Here is a 16,016-nt window from a genome sequence, read left to right as displayed (position 1 = left end):
GGCCCAGCAGCCAAACCAGCAGCGGCACTGGAGGCCGAATGCCCTCCAAGCAGGCCAGACGGCTCCCCAGTTTCGGACAGAAATTTCAGTTAAGAAACGAACTGATGGTGAACGATGAGGTTACCTCCCCACTCTCTCACCCTGCCCCACCATTTCCCGTTTTTTCGAGGGGGAAAGAGCCTCTCTGCCACAAAGCAGAACTCGCAACCACCAGGGCTTCCTCACCACGGTAAGGCTCACAGCTGGAGCAAGAGCAAGCGAGTCACAAAGGCCAACAGTAAGGCCCAGGAAGCTCAGAAACTCCCTGTCCTGGTAGGAGACAGCCCCGTGTGGCGCTGGGGGGCTGACTCGGAACCCCTCTCCCATGGCCTCGATGTAGACAGCTGGAGTCAGGAAGCACGGCACGGGGGCCCAGCTGGCTGGTTCTGGGGAGTGGAATGGCCACCCAGAATCTCTGGTCCTGACGACACGCGGCTGGTGTCCTGACCCTCACTAGATCCATCCTCTGCACATGAACCCTGGACGGTGGACGGGATTCTCAGCCTGAGCCCAGGAGGGAAGAGGGAACCTATTTATAGTGTGTTCACCATGCTTGCATCCAAGGGAAACAGCAAGCAAGGGCCTGAATACCCCAGGGAGTACCCCTGAAAATCACACCCTTCTCCTTCTCCCCCACACCAGGCCCACATGCCCGTTCACACCAGGCCCATGTGCCAGTTCACACCCGTGCTGGGTCCACAGGCCGTTCCCTCACAGCCGCCAACAGGACCACATCAGGGCTCCTGTTATCCACGTGACGCCGCTGGCTTCCTCCAAGCCCGTGATCGACAAGGTGGGCAGCTCTTTGCCACGTGGGCAGGTGTCAAAGCGCCCCCAGTCCGTGCCAGAACAACTGATTTTGGAGACTTCATGGTCTCGATAGACTGCACACCCAGTCAAGTTCATCTCGCTGGGTCTGGCTGCAGACTACACTTTTAAGGAAAGGCAAGTCGGCTGCTCCCTGAGAAAAATCTCAGCCCAGACAACTCTCAAATCCACATGTGTCTGTCCAGTTGCTTCATTCTTCATTCAAATATCATCACCAGGTGACCAGAAAGGTGATGAAGCCATGACTGTGGCCCTCAGGGCTCAGGGCAGATGAAAGGGGAAGAAGACAGGTGAACTGACAGTCACCACGCTGTACGCCCCAAGGAAGCGCCGTGGCTTCCTGGGTGCTGTGGGAATGGCCAGTGACTAAAGGCTGACGAGATGAAACCTTACTCACCGGGAAAAAGTGTGGCCTGTCCAGGGAGGGCAGAGCGGGCAGGGTAGTGGGGCTAGAGTCACTGGGAGGAGCAGTGTAGGGAGCCTGAGCCCTGTGTCCTGCAGAGAGGGAAGGAGGAGCCCGCATGGGAAGGCTTGCCCCAGGCACCACCGACTTCACCCACAGCTCTGAGAAGCTGGCAAAACCCGGAGGACAGGCAGGGAGGGGGCAACAAAGGGTCTAGAGTGTTATTTGTAAAGAGCATGAGGAAAGGACCAGGATGGGAAGGGTAAGGGTCACCAGTCGAAGCCAGGGAGAAACAAGCGGGATATGGGTCAAGAGAGCCACTTTCTCAGTCCCGGGACGGCAGACGGCAGCTGTTTTGAGTCTGTGCAGAGGGACAGCTCCCCGCACCCCACCCCACCCCCCCACTCCCCGTCCACCCGTGGTGCTCACGGAGCAGAGCCAGCACCCTTCCCTCTCACGCACACAGGGCCCCTCCCCACCCCCAGCCTCACCGAGGGCTGGTTATTTTTGTCCCAGCAGCACAATGACGTTCGGAACCACTAAGGGACATTCTCAATGGCCCACAGCTGATAAGAGACAGGTGAGCACTGAGAGGTTTTCTGATTGCATCATGCTTCCAAAACTCTTTCAAAGAAGGTTTGGGTGTGCGTTCTGCACAAGAGCCAGAGAAGCGCCACCTCGTCCATTCTTACCAAATGAGAAAAGAAAGAAAACCACAAACTGTTAGGGCTGCAAAGGCCTCCGATAACATCTGGGACGGGATGAACTAGATCCAGTGGCCCACGGAACGTGTTATAAATAGAAGCTACCAAATCAGAATCTTGCAGGCCAAGACCTGGAAGACTGAATGTTCTCAGAGCCTGCCTGCCCCAGGGTCACGCTTCCACCACATGGTCCAACCGAGGCTGAGTCCGACCACATCCCTCCCCTTACAGAGGCTGACCCAGGGGAGAAAGGGACCTGGACGAGGCCACACCAAGCTGCCTGAGGGCTCCTGTGGCGACCAGGGAGGGCTCTGGACACAGCGCAGGCAGAGGACGGGAAGAAACACATAGAAAGCGCTCACACAAGGGAAACATCCTGAGGGCAGCAGGAGGTCCAGGGAAAGTGTGCAGAGAGAGAAGGGGAAGAGCTAGTGCCAGACCTTGGGTCTCCTGACTTCAAGCTGGTCGGTCTAGGTTACCGTGTCGCCTGGAGCCCTGGAGGAAGGAGACGGAACCCGAGGGCCCAGCACTCTGTGGGCCACGGGGGGCCCGCATCCCTCCCTTACTTAGGATGCTCTGACTGACGCTTGGGGAAGGAAGAGCCAGCTGAAGTGCCCCACACTGGCTTTCCCTGCGGGGTGTGGCAGGGAGGCTAGCAGACTGGGGGGGGGGGGCGGGGGGATGCACGTGGGGGGCCAGAATCCAGGAGCATGCTGCAGACTGCAGAGTGTCAGGCCCAGAGGCAGTAGGGCCTCCTCACTGAACCACTTCTGAGAAATGTGGGGCTTCTTTCTGGCTGCATACCTCCAAGGCTGGCGCTCGCTCACTCGCTCTTATTTTTAGAGAGGGGGAGGAGAGGGATGGACAGGAAGAGAATCTGAAGCAGGCTCCATGCTCAGTGCAGAGCCCGGCGTGGGGTTCGAATCTCATGACCCTGAGAGCATGACCCAAGCCGAAATCAAGAGTTGGATGCTTAACCACTGAGCCACCCAGGCACCCCTGGTTCTCTTTTTTTAAACAGACAAACCAACCAACCAACCAAGCAACAAACCAACCAGCCAGAATAGATTTCTGTTGCTTGCAACTAAGTACCCAGGCTACACATGACCTTTTAGAGCAGTAACCTAACAGCAAAGTATGTGGGTGTGTTCAGAGCTCAAACCTGTCTTAGGTCCCACAGCTCATGGGATTCACAGGGAGACCCTGGGACGCAAGCAGAGCAAAGGTTCTGATGCCCACTTTGCGAACGGATAAGCCAGGCACAGGGTATCAACTGTTTTGGGTACTTGGCCCCGGCATCCCCGCCAAGTCCATCACAAAGGCCAACTGCTCATGCGCCCTGGGGTCCGTCTCCCCATCCCTCCACCCCAACGTGGGGTCAAGCATGCCATGTACAGAACCCTAACACAGGCACCCAGGCTAGAAAAGCAGATGTTTTGGGCATCAATCCCAGGCAAGCCCGAGGTTCACAGAGCAAAAAAGCACGCTGAAGCTTCTGGGAGACTAGAAGCTATTTTAACCTCTGATCAGCTGCTTCTCAGAGTGTCACAGTCTGGGGACAAGTAAAGGTAAGACAGCTGTCTCCTCTCTGGTGTGATCTACAAGTGATAAAATCCTAATTGAAACCAAATTTAAACTACAAGCCAGAACTGGCACATTTATTTGTGGGAGGAAATACTGCTTAAACAAGGTCTTTTAATCCTCACCTACACATATCTCCTCGAGAAGCCACGTGCACTTTTTAAAACCCTGTGCCAGGCTGAAGGGCTGAGAAAGAGATGCATACGAGGAAGCAGCCCACGTCCTGCAGTGGACCTGGGCGACCAGCGTGCTGGGGTGTATGGTGAGGCGGACCTGGGCCAGAGTGAGCTTCGAGGGGTCTCACTCTCGTCAGCCACGAGGAGCTGACAAACCAGAGTGGGAGCGGCGTGAGGAGCTCTGCGCCGTGGCTGGCACAGAGTAGGTCTTCAGCGGGCAGGCACCAACCACGGTGAGGACGGTGATGGCAGGGGAGCCCAGTGTGAGGCCTATGGCCTCAGCGTGAGGCCCATGACATCTCACCCCCCCAAGCCATGCTCACTCTCCCCACCCCACTACCAAAAAGGGTCACAGAGTAGATCCCCACGAGCACACCTCTTCCCTTCCCTGCGGTCACCCCGAGTGGCCACCAGTGTCCCCCAGGGGACAGGCCAGCTCCTGCCCTCAGGTGGACCCTACACGCACAGAGAGAATGCGAGTCCAAGTCAGAAAAGCCTAGCCACAGGGTGTAGGGGGCCTGGGGGAGCAGGGGGCTTCCTCCCCCGCTGCCTGCTCAGCCCCTGCCCGTCCTCTTCTCCCACGCCTCCAAAGAGCTATCACCTTCCGTGTCCTATACTCAGTCCCTCCTCCAGGCCCATCAGGTTCAGAACCCCAGGCTGGTCGGGCTCTGCCTTGAGAGCTGTGCAGTCTGGGCACAGAGCCCGAGTGGGGACATGAGCCAGAAGCTAACCAAAGAGAGAAAGTGGGGTCAGTGCATTCACGGCGGGTTCAGAAACCTCCTTGTCCGTGCAGCATACCGTGTACTACAGTGTGCAAACGCACCCACTGGCCCTCCCTCAGGACACTCGCCGTTCTAGGCTGCACCCCCCAGCATACAGCAGTGCGCTGTGCTGCAATTACAGCTGGTGGAACGCGGGTCCAGTCTCCCCAGTGGGCCCTGGTCCGCCCTTGCTGACCTCAGTCCCCAAGCCCTTCACAGGCCCTGGCACAGTAATGCTGGCCGGTGCACAAGAAGGGCTCAAAAGGCTCGGTCATCTGCTCCTTGGCCCCGAGAGCCCAGCGCGCTCTCCTACTCCTGACCAGTCCCGGGCTCCTGGACTCAGGGCAGGAAAGTTCTGCTCTCATCTGATGGCTTCCTCGCCCGGGTAGCAAAATGCAGGTGCACTTTCTTCAGGATTCAATGACCCTGCAAGAAATCTAGTGGTCCCCGGCCCAGAACACGGTGTGGAGGCGGGTGGGAGGGGCTGTCCTTGAAAGGACAAACGTCTTCTGCTCCAGCCACTCACATTTTCTCCAGACAGAGCTGCTCTTTAGGAGTCTGAATCAAAACAGCTCTAGAGTGTGGATTTTACTCCCCACAGGGCTTCGTTACCACAGTGACCGTTTTTCCTCTTGGAATTCTTTCAAGAGTACAAGCTGGTGCTTCCCTCCAAAACAACCCTGGGGAAAGCCAGGGAGCCAGGGGTTAAGGGAAGGGCCCGGAGGAAGCAGGACTGAGCCACATGGAGCTCTCCAGTGGGGTCTCCTGGACCTCTGCAGTGGCTTCGGAATGACAGCCCCTACCAGCTGCCGCGGGTTTGGGGGGTATGGTGCTGAGGGTATGGGAGGGTTGTGAGTATGGGGCCTTATGTGCGTGTGTTTTGGGGAGGCCCGAGCGTGTGTAGGGGTGAGTGGGGGCACTGGGGGCTGTGCATGTAGCGGGAGCGGCCGTGTGGCGTGTGGGGACTGGAGTGAGCAGGGACACTGCCATGTGTGTACCTACACGCATGCTGGCGGTGGCTTCCCCAAGCCACAGGCGGGGACCCTGTCAGGGACATGTGGGGAAGCATTTGGGTGTGGGTTGGGGAAGCGGTCCTCGCAACCCTGAGGTGAAACACGGGTCACATCTTCCCCTGACACAAGAACATGAACTGCATTCGGAACCTGCGTGACAACACTTGTTACAGATCAGCCTGAACTTGGCCCAAACATCTGTGGGGGTCCGTTTACCACATATGGCTCAAGGCTGAAACAAGCGACTTAGAAGCAACTGTTTGAGGCAACTCACACTTCTGGTCAGAACACCCCCAGTCAGTTGGTCCGGGGCCTGGATGGCAGGGCCTGGTGGCTCTGGAGGAACCGGCGTGGCAGGCCCCCGCCTTCCCTGCGAGCCCGAGGCAAGTCCTCCAGGGGGGCACGCAAAGCCTGGGGGGCTCAGGGTCCTGGGACACAGAAGACCCAGTACGGGGCCACTGCCACGGGAACTTGGAGATGTCTGAATGCTCTGTTAGGTAAGTGTAAGAGTTGTCCCTGCCTGTAAGGAGCTGCCTGTCCACGGAGGAACTAGCCGGTACTGGGGCTGAGTAACATCCCAAAAAAAGGAAAGAAAAAAAAAAAGCCACTACCACTACTACTTTTATAATAACTACGATCATGGAGATGTCGTGGGAGGTCAGCAATATTATCAAGGAGGCTGTGTGCCAACCATTCACGCGAAAACAGTCTTCTTTCTGAAACACAAGTGCCAAATAATGAATAGTGCAAAGTCACTGATATCCACACAGGGGGGTGGGGGGGAGGTAGGGATCTTGATGCCTACCTCACACCATGTGAAAATAAATAAATTCTGGATGGACTGGGGGTGCCTGGGTGGCTCAGTCAGTTAAGCATCTGCCTTGGGCTCAGGTCATGATCCCAGGGTCCTGGGATGGAGCCCCCAGTTGGGCTCCCTGCTCAGTGGGGAGCCTGCTTCTCCCTCTCCCTCTGCTGCTCCCCATGCTTATGCTCTCTCTCTTCCTCTCTCAAATAAATAGATAAAATCTTAAAAAAAAATTCTGGATGGACTGGAAATCTAATGGTGAAAGGTAAGATAATAAAACTTACAGACTAGAAAAAATAAAATAAGACGAAGCCAGAGTGGGAGATAAACCGTAAGAGGCTCTTAATCACAGGGAATGAAGTGAGGGTTGCTGGAGGGAAGGCAGGTGGAGGGATGGGGTAACTGGGTGATGGACATTAAGGAGGGCACGTGATGTAATGAGCACTGGGTATAACAGAAGACTGATGAATCACAGGCCTGTACCTCTGAAACCAATAATATATTATATGTTAATTAATCGAATTTAAATAAAAAATGTTTAAAAACCCCCTAGAATATAATATAAGAGAATGTCATCATGACCTAGGAGCACACAACTATTTCCCTAAGCAGGCCACAGTAGATATTCAGAGGGAAAAAAAACAAAAAACAAAAAACAAACCCTGATGAATTGGATTACATAAAAATAAAGAACTACTTTTGTTCACCAAAAAATGCAATTAAAAGCATGAAGAGTCAAGGCCCAGAGGGGGAGAAAAATGCAATACGTATACAGAAGAGAGGTCTTACCCTGGTGTCAAAGAACACCTAGAAACTAACAGGAAAAAGTGTCAGGCAACCCAACAAAAATGGACAGGAGGCAGAAAGGCCTGAGCAGTTTCTTCACATAAACATCTGACAAGAGACTCAACTGCCTCAGTTAGGAAGGGAATGCAAATTTATACCACAAAGGGATACACTACCCCTCCACCAGCAGCGCCAACTTGAAAAAGACTAACCAAGGCAGGAGTGTGGAAGAGGAACTTCACAGCTGGTGGGAGTGTGGACCAGTTTACTAGCCACTGGGAGGGCTGTATGGTAGTGTCTCTCCTATGACCTAGCGATTCTAGTCCTAGGGATATACCCAGCAGATGCACACACACATGTTCACCAACACATGGACGAGACCAGGAATAGCGGATTATGGTCCCAGCCTGAAATTCTATAGTGGGACGGACCTAATGCTGTCTATTGACACAATGGAGTGCTGGGCAGCAGGAAGAATGAACTGATGGCCACACCCAATAGCTCACAGACACGATAAGGAATGGAAGAACCCAGATCCCAGAAGAGGATGTAATGTATGATCCCACTTATCTAAAGGTCAAAAGAAGCCGACCTCCAGCGTTAGAAGTCCCAAGTGATTACTCCTGGAGCACGAGCACCTGGGCAGGGAGCCGGGATGCTGTCGCAGTTTCTTGATCTGAGTGACTGATGACATCATGTGCTCACTTAGTAAAAGTCACTGGGCTGACCTGTCTACTTTTCTCTACATATTGAAAAGGGAAGTTTTTTTAATGCCACAACAGAGTTGTGGCATTTAAAACAGAATGTAAGCCCATGTAGAAACCAAAAATACATTACTAAAATCTAAAGAGAGGACGAATTCTGTCTCGAGGACAGCAAGAAGTCAGTCCTCAAAGAGAGGACGACCTCAGGACCCCCAAGGACACCCCGAAGACGGCTGCGGGAGGGAAGCATAGTCCCTCCCGCCCTCGGGGCTCCAAAGATTCGCCATCAAGGTCACAAAAATTCTTCTGTTTCAAAAGCTAATAGATTAAAAACCAGCTTGAATTTCAAGATTCCTTCACTTTACAAACCCTTGTGTCCAATCGACACGGCCTTGCAAACACCTGATGACGTCTTGTCTCGTCACCGCAGTCACTCAAAGGGGAACATGAGGCCTCAACAGCGAGTCGGGAGCGGAGCAAGAAGGAAGGACCCTGTCTTGTGGCCTCCTGTCCAGAGGTGCTTCACGCAGCTGCTTCGGCCACCACAGGCAAGCCGAACAGTGAGAGATCCAGAACAGCACGCATCTGCCTCCAGAAGCCCTGCCCTCTGAGGGAAACTCAGAAGGAGCCCCCCCCCCCCCACCGCCACGCACCCAGTAGGTTCTCCCCAGGATCTGAGACCAGCTGAAGGAAAGGTCCACTTCTCCGTACGGCGGCACCGCAAGGCCCTCCCAGCACCGCTCCGAGGGGAAGCCAGTGCCACATGGGACCCAGGAGGTGGGGGCTCTCCAGAGCCCAGCTCTGGGGAAGGGACCTGGGTCCACGGGCCAGGGGGTAGGCCCTGGGTGCCACTATCTAGGTCTCTACTGTCACGTCTGTAAAATAAAGGGGCCCCTTCCCAGGGGTAAGAAGGAAGAACAGCAGGAAAAAAAACTGCACATCCCTACTTCCCACTTCCCTACTTCCCCCTTCATCTTCGTCCTGGGAGGCAGGGGTTACCATGGTCACTTCTGGCCATGTCTCCTAAGGCCCACGAGCAGGAAGACACTTATCTACCTACTGGACCTGGAGCCCACGGAGCCGGGGTGGCCAAAGCCACCTGTGACAGGCCCCGGGGCAGGAAACCCAGAGTGAAGCTGCACCTGATGCAGGGAGGCGTTCAGCTCAGATGGGAGCAGCCCACCTGCAGGGAAGTGGGCGGGGGCCGAACACCCAACAGAAAGGAAGCAGCAGGCTACCTGCTCCGCTACACCGCCCAGCCCACAGAACAAAACCTCAAGAGCAGAGCCTCGGCAGGGCTGCCTCTCCTGACATCAGTGGGTCTCACAAGCGAGGGCTGGCGAGGCCTCCAAGCAGTGCGAAGGCCCGCCTCACAGGGTGGCTGTGGCCGGGACCCCACCGGCACCTTCCCCTCCCCACGCGCTGCCCGCAAACAGCTGGACCAAGCTCACGGCCCAAACCCACTCCAGTCCTCACCCAGCTTCTCTCAGTCCCCCTGTCTCCCTCCCCCCAGATTCCTGTGCCCCTTCCTCCTGCATGCTGCAGGGCGAGCCCCTGGGCACTGTATGTCCCCCACCCTCCTTCTCTGCTGTCTAAACCCTGGCCCCAGGGGACTTCATCTGGCCCCAGGGCTTCAGCTTCTACCCACACAAGCCTCTCCTTGCAGTCCCAATGCCCGCCTGACAGGCTCTCTCTACTCACATGGCCAACAGCCAGGCCCAACATGGCCCTCACCAGACTCCTGGCTCCCCTTCAAAACCACTCTCCCTGCACCTCTCATTTTGGGAACAGGCCCTGCCGTACCCCCCAGCCCACCTGCCCCCACAGTCCACCTGCCGAGAGTCCCATAACCCTGAATGCCGCAGCCTCACGGCTGAGCGAATGTGGCAGCCTCCCGCCTCCACACACACTCAGGGCAAGACCCAGCACTCAGGCCTCCTCCAGTGGCTCCCCAGCTCCCCTAGAGCAAAAGCCTGCCCCTGTGGCCACAGCCGGCCAGGGCCTCTCTACTCCCATCCCCTCCCCACTTGCTAACCTTCACCTGACACCTGCCATGCAGGGGCTCCTTCTCTCCCTCAAACACGCCAAGCTAGTGCTCCGCTCAGCTTAGAATGCTCTTCCCTAGACCTGGCATCCCATCCCTCCCCTGCAACCACCACCATCTCCAGCCTCCCACTCAGAGCGGCCTTCCTGTCACAGGCCAGCTGCACCAGCCCTCCTTCAAAACACACACACACACACACACACACACACACACACACACCCCAGCACTCCCAAGTTCCCAACACTCTCTTCCCTGCACACTAGTATACACTCTTTACCCACCCCTCCCATGGAAGCCTCTGGAGGCAGAGAGGCGGTCTGATTCACAATCCGGATCCCTAGGCCCGGCACACAGCTGGTTCAATAAATACTTCTTTGATGGGTGGTGGCAGAGGTCCTGCAGTGAGCATGAGCAACTCATGCTCCAGGGAAAGGAGGTATTCTACTTCCTTTCGTCAAGGGAGAATGTCAGGGAAGTGATCAGAGACATGCAGGAAACTGAAGCATCTGCAGGTCTTTCAAAAATTGCATGATTTCCAGGCGCTCTACTTCCTCCCTACAGGAGATCTGGGGTGGAGCCAGAGAAAAGAATGCGTAGGTTGCCCCAGGTGATCCTGACGCACAGGTAGGTCTGAGAACCTCGGATTGATCCAACACCTTCATCTCACACATGAACAAGTCAAGGCCTCCAAAGGGATGACTCAGAGAGAAGTTGCAACACTGGTTCGTCAACAGGTGTCTGTCTGCGTTGGGAGTCCCCAGCTTCCCAACCACGAGGTTCTCCCTCTCACTGGCTCCCAGACCTTGGGGTCTGAGCAGAGCTTGGGAACAGAAGGTCAGTCCTGGGGAGAAATGGGGAACACACACCCCACTGTGGCTGCGGCTCTGCAAATCCACTTTTTTGTTGATGTACCACTTTGTACGCCAAGTGAATTCCACCTTCAAGGAAGCACAGCTAGGCTGAGGAAAGCCACGGGACCGGCAAGATGTTCTCTTTGCTTGCCTCGGAAACAGGGTCAGCTCCACCCACTGTCACCCAGCGGGAAGGGCTGGAGGACCACCTAAACTTCCTCACTTAAGAGGGTGGGTGAGAAAAGACATACACCTATATTCGTAAGAGGCCCACGGGCAAGACCTTGAACTAGCCACTTCACAGATATCTTTCTCTGTTCTTCTAGCTACTGATAAGGTCGGAAGCCAAGTCTTGATTTTAGAAAGAGGCTAGGGAGGTAAACAGTTTTAAAGACCCACTCTGGGTCCCACTGATGTGGTGAATGGAGCTGAGATTTAAATCAGATCCATCTGACTCCAAAGCCGGAGCTCTCCACTATGCCACCCAGCTCCCACCAGGCAGCCTGATGGCAGTTTGTGTGTGGATGGGAAGAAGACCCTGTCCTGGGGGCTACTTCTCCCCAAGCACCTGGGAGTGACAAGTGGAGAAGGATACAGGGCCCAGGGCTCAGGGAACCATCTAGGGTCGGCAACATCCCCAAGCACAGCCGTGAGCGGTCCCTCAGTCTAGGCCTCCTGGCCTATTAAATAGGGATAAACTGTTTTATGTTTGTTTTTTTTTTAAGACTTTATTTATTTACTTGACAGAGATCAGAAGTAGGCAGAGAGGCAGGCGGGGGTGGGGGGAAGCAGCCTCCCCACTGAGCAGAGAGCCCAATGCGGGGCTCGATCCCAGGACCCTAGGACCCTGACCTGAGCCGAAGGCAGAGGCTTTAACCCACTGAGCCACCCAGGCGCCCGGGGATAAACTGTTTTAAACCTACCTCGAAGGGCTGCTTCTGGATTGAGCAAATCAGGAGATCCCATCACAAAGTGCCATGTAAATGTTATGACAGCCGATCTCTAAGAGGCTGTCGACACGGTGGCAGTGACTCCTCCACTGACTTAGGTGTCAGGCCGTTGGGCCTGGGGACAGAGCCACACGCAGCCAGGCCAGAGGCAATGTCCTCAGGGATGAGCAGGACACAGACAAGTTCGACTCCTCCCCCAGAACACTGGGCTCTTCTCCACCCCCACCACCCCACACCTCGCTGCCCCTTCCTCTCTGTCCCCCCAACAGTGGCCAGCCCTTCCCTCCAGTTTCCCTTCCACCCTCAGCGCGCACTGGCCAAGACCCTCCCTGGTGCACCCAAGTCCAAGATTATCAATGAGCTGCCCTCCACCTTGGCACTGACCCCACTCTCCAGACTGCCCGTTTCTCAAGTGTATGGATCACAACTGTCAGCATTTAACTGCTACCGGATATGCACACGGAAGGCCAGACATAAGCATCTGCTGGAGATGCTGGCCAGAAAGACTGACTACTTTGAAGCCCTCTGCTCTAGCTTCGAAGCCCTAGGCTCCCCAAGCCTGAGCTCGGGGTCACCTGGGTTTCCGCCTACCCTCTCCTTCACAGCTCTCGATAAATGAGAGCTCAGGCAGAGACACGGTGTCGTACGAGCTGGGCGAGAGGGAGCAAGGTCTCCAGAGACACACTGTCCAATGAGGCAACCTTCAGCCAAGTGTGGCTGTTTAAATACGAATTAAGTAAAACGGAATAAAATGAAACATCACGTCGGTCACATTTCAAGGGCTAAAGGGCCACACGTAGCTCCTGGCTGTGGTACCGGGCAGCACAGGTTCCACAGAGAACTGCACGGCACTGTCCCGTCCCGAGAGCCAGGTGGGAAGCAGGAACTGCAGCGCAGCCTGCAAGCTGACAGCCAGAGCCGGCTCCGGGGCCCCGGCGCAGCCCCGGAGGGGCTGGGGATGACCACGCTCCCTGTCTCAAGGGCTCAAGGAGGCAGCCCAATCCAGGCTAGATGCTGGCGAAAGCCGACAGCCGAGGGCAAGTGTTTGGGCCAAGTTAACAACCTTTAGGAGCCTCCTTCTGGCTGCTGAGAAAGAGACTGGAGCAGGACAAAGTGGCCTCACACTGCCCTGTTTGGCGGCGCTGTAGACAGAGGCCCCGGAGCTTCGTCTACACAGCCTGGGACGGTTCCCCAACTCACCCAGCTTGGAACTTTGGGAGGAGCACCAAGAAATGAGGTTCCAAAACAACATAGAAGTGTGGGTGGCTGCCCTCCCTGCAGCAAGGCCAAGCTCCTGCAGAACTCGGCCACCGGAGCAACCAGCAGCCCCTTCAGACCTTATCCCTACCCCAATTGCTGCCAACTGCTTGCCGCCAAACCCGCTGGAGCATCCCTGACCATCCCCTCTGGGCCCACCGAACATTCCCACCTCTGAGCTGCACCCCTGGAACACTCCTTTCCAGCTACCTCAACATGCGCTTCCCGGTCCCATCCTCCACAGGTCAGCCCAAAGCCTGCTCTGCCCTCTCGTGAAGCGTCCCCAGGACCAGCCTGGCTTTCCCAGGAAATGACTGCCAGCAGTACAGTCTGACAGTCTACGTGCTCTTCCCACCTGTCACCAGGACTGGCCGACCCACAGGCCTGCTGCACCCTGCAGAGAATCCCCCTCCTCCACGGGTCATGTGTGCTGGAATCCTGACGTCACTTACACTCCTTGACCTTGGGCATCCCAGCCCCTCGGAATGCCGTGGCTTGTGCCCTCGGGATCAGTCAGGTGGGCTGATGGGGAAGTACTCTGTAAGACTGCCCACTACACAGCTACAACCGAACTTGACTGCGGAATAGTGTGCGGAAACCTCATGGCCCGGATCTCGTCTCTGTTTGTCACAATGTCAGGATGGGCTTCTCCAGACGATCACTACTTTGAGCTCAGAGTGCGGTGCGGAGAGGAGAGGAAGCTGGCACCAGGACGAAAGCCAATGCCAGGCATGAGATCTTCATGCCTCCAGCAAAACCATGTGCGTGGCAGGTATCAGTGAGGGACATGTCGCTGAGTGCTAGGGGACTGGCAAGGAGCCATCCCCTTGGGGCAGACAGGGACTCTCCCACGGCAGGAGCGGGCTGAGAAAGTGCTGGGCCCTGGAGTCCCTCCTACAGGGGTCACATCTTCACATCAGACGACAGAGCTAAAAGCAGGGGGCCCCTTCCACCCGAGGGAGGGGCCTCCTTGCTCCCTGCCTGCCCACAGCAGGCTGGCTTTACTTCCTTGCCAGCCTTACCACTCCTCGGTCTCCCAAGAAATGACTGGGCTGGAAAAGTAACTCAAACTTAAGACCTTTGACTGTCTTTCTCTCAGGCACTGACCCTCACAGAAACATCCCTCAGGAACTGCCGAGATTACATGTGACGTGAAAAGCACTCTTACAAGAAAAAAGAGACAACCTGGGCTTTCCCAAAATTTAAAAATCTTTGTGCATCAAAAGACACTACCAAGAGAATGAAGACAGCCCACCGAATGGGGGGAAAATACCCAGAAGTCCCCTACTTAGTAACGGTTTAATATCCAGAATATATAAAGAATTCAACCACAACTCAAGAACAGAAAGACAAACGACCCGATGGAAAAATGGGCAAAGAATATGAATAAATATTTCTCAAAGAACATATACAAATGGCAAATGAGCACGACTGGATGCTTACAAGGACTTATCATCAGGGAAGTATGAGCGACCCAATGAGTGACCACCGCACTCCTACTAGGACAGCTATGATTTACTTTGTTTTAAAAGAAAGGCAGACCGCCCCATACAGTGCCTCATTTGGACGCATCTGGAGTCTAAGGACACAGGTGGAGCAGTGAGGGAGGAAGGGGACACCCACCTAGCCACCCAGATCAGCCGAATCAACCCTGGCGATCAATGGGGTGACAGATATTATAGCCAGATTGCCCTCGCATCCTATAATTTTTTTTCTAAGTATGCTGGGCATGGAGCCCAATGCAGGGTTTGAGCTCACCACCCTGAGGTCAAGACCTGCACTGAGATCAAGAGTTGGACACTTAACCGACTGAGCCACCCAGGAGCCCCCATCCTAGAATTTTTTTTTTTTTTTTTTTTTTAAGAAAAGTAAATGTGGGGCAAGGATGTAAGGGAGCTGGAACCCTCGTGCACTGCTGGTGGTAGTGGAAAATGTACACCCACTGTGGCAAACAGTTTGGTGGTTTCTCCAAAACTTAAGCACAGAATGGCTATCTGACCCAGCAATCCCACTCCTTCTGTATATATCGAAAAGAACTGAAAACAGGGACTCAAATAATACTTGTGAAGCCGGTAAGTACACCAATATGCCAATGACAGCATTAGTGACAAGAGCCAAAAGGTGTCCATCAACAGAGGAATGAACATCCACTGTGTGTGGTATATACCTACAATGGAATATTACTCAGCCTTAAAAAGGAACGAAAGGCTCTTGCACGCTAGAATGTGGATGAACCCTGAAAACTGATGCTTCTGCTAAGCGAAGTAAGCCAAACAAGAAAGGACAAATATTGTTAAGATCCCACTTACACAAGGTACTTGGAATGGGCAAACTCATGGAGACAGAAAGCAGATTAGTGGTTGCAAGGGGCTGGGGTGAGGCTAACAGGGAACCGCCACTGGGGGGTGGGTAGAGTTTCTGTTTGGTGTGATGAAACAGTTTTGGAAATCGTGGTGATGGTTGCACAATGCTGTAAATATCCTAATGACAAATGCTTAAACGGAAAATTTTATGTTATGTGTATTTCACCATTGAAAGATACAAAACTGTGGCAAATCAGGGTATCCCCATCCCTATCAGGGGAAAGGAGGACCAGATCAGGATCCACAGGGGATTAAGACATGCACATCAGGGCAGACTGGACTTGGGGCCTATCCTCTTTTACCACTGTTGTTTCTTGTTTTGTTATGTTCTTGAGCGTGTAACTCACAAAACCAAAGGGTATTAGAAAGTATACAACTGGTTCTTCCAGTTTCTCCCCTACCTTGCATCTGGGCAGCCAGTCCAAGTCGGTACACAAAGAGAGTCACCACCTGTTCTCATGGCCTCTCCTAAGCTAACACGCACTTGGGTGCCTCCTAGCTATGTGACCTCAGGCAAACCGCCTCACATTTATTAGCCTCAGTGCTTCCATCTATAAACTAACCCTCCTCTTTTTGTTGTTTAAAGATTTTATTTATTTATTTAACAGAGAGATAGAGAGAGAAAGCACAAGTTGGCAGAGCGGCAGGCAGTGGCAGACGGAGAAGCAGACTCCCCGCTGAGCAGGGACCCCCCCCCCAATGCGGGACTCGATCCCAGGACCCTGGGATCAGGACCTGAGTTGAAGGCAGC

General features: G+C 54.6%; 1 protein-coding gene across 2 annotated transcripts in view; it reads right to left on the bottom strand.

The window, feature by feature from the left end:
• The window catches only part of CCDC12 (coiled-coil domain containing 12), a 54,715-nt gene that overhangs the window by 32,961 nt on the left and 5,738 nt on the right, over positions 1-16,016 (bottom strand). The window lies entirely within an intron of this gene.

This window comes from Martes martes, assembly GCF_963455335.1.
Source record: "Martes martes genome assembly, chromosome: 1".
NCBI classification, from domain to species: Eukaryota; Metazoa; Chordata; class Mammalia; order Carnivora; family Mustelidae; genus Martes; species Martes martes.
The sequence above is the reverse complement of the archived record's forward strand: the minus strand, read 5'-3'. Positions and strand labels throughout refer to the sequence as shown.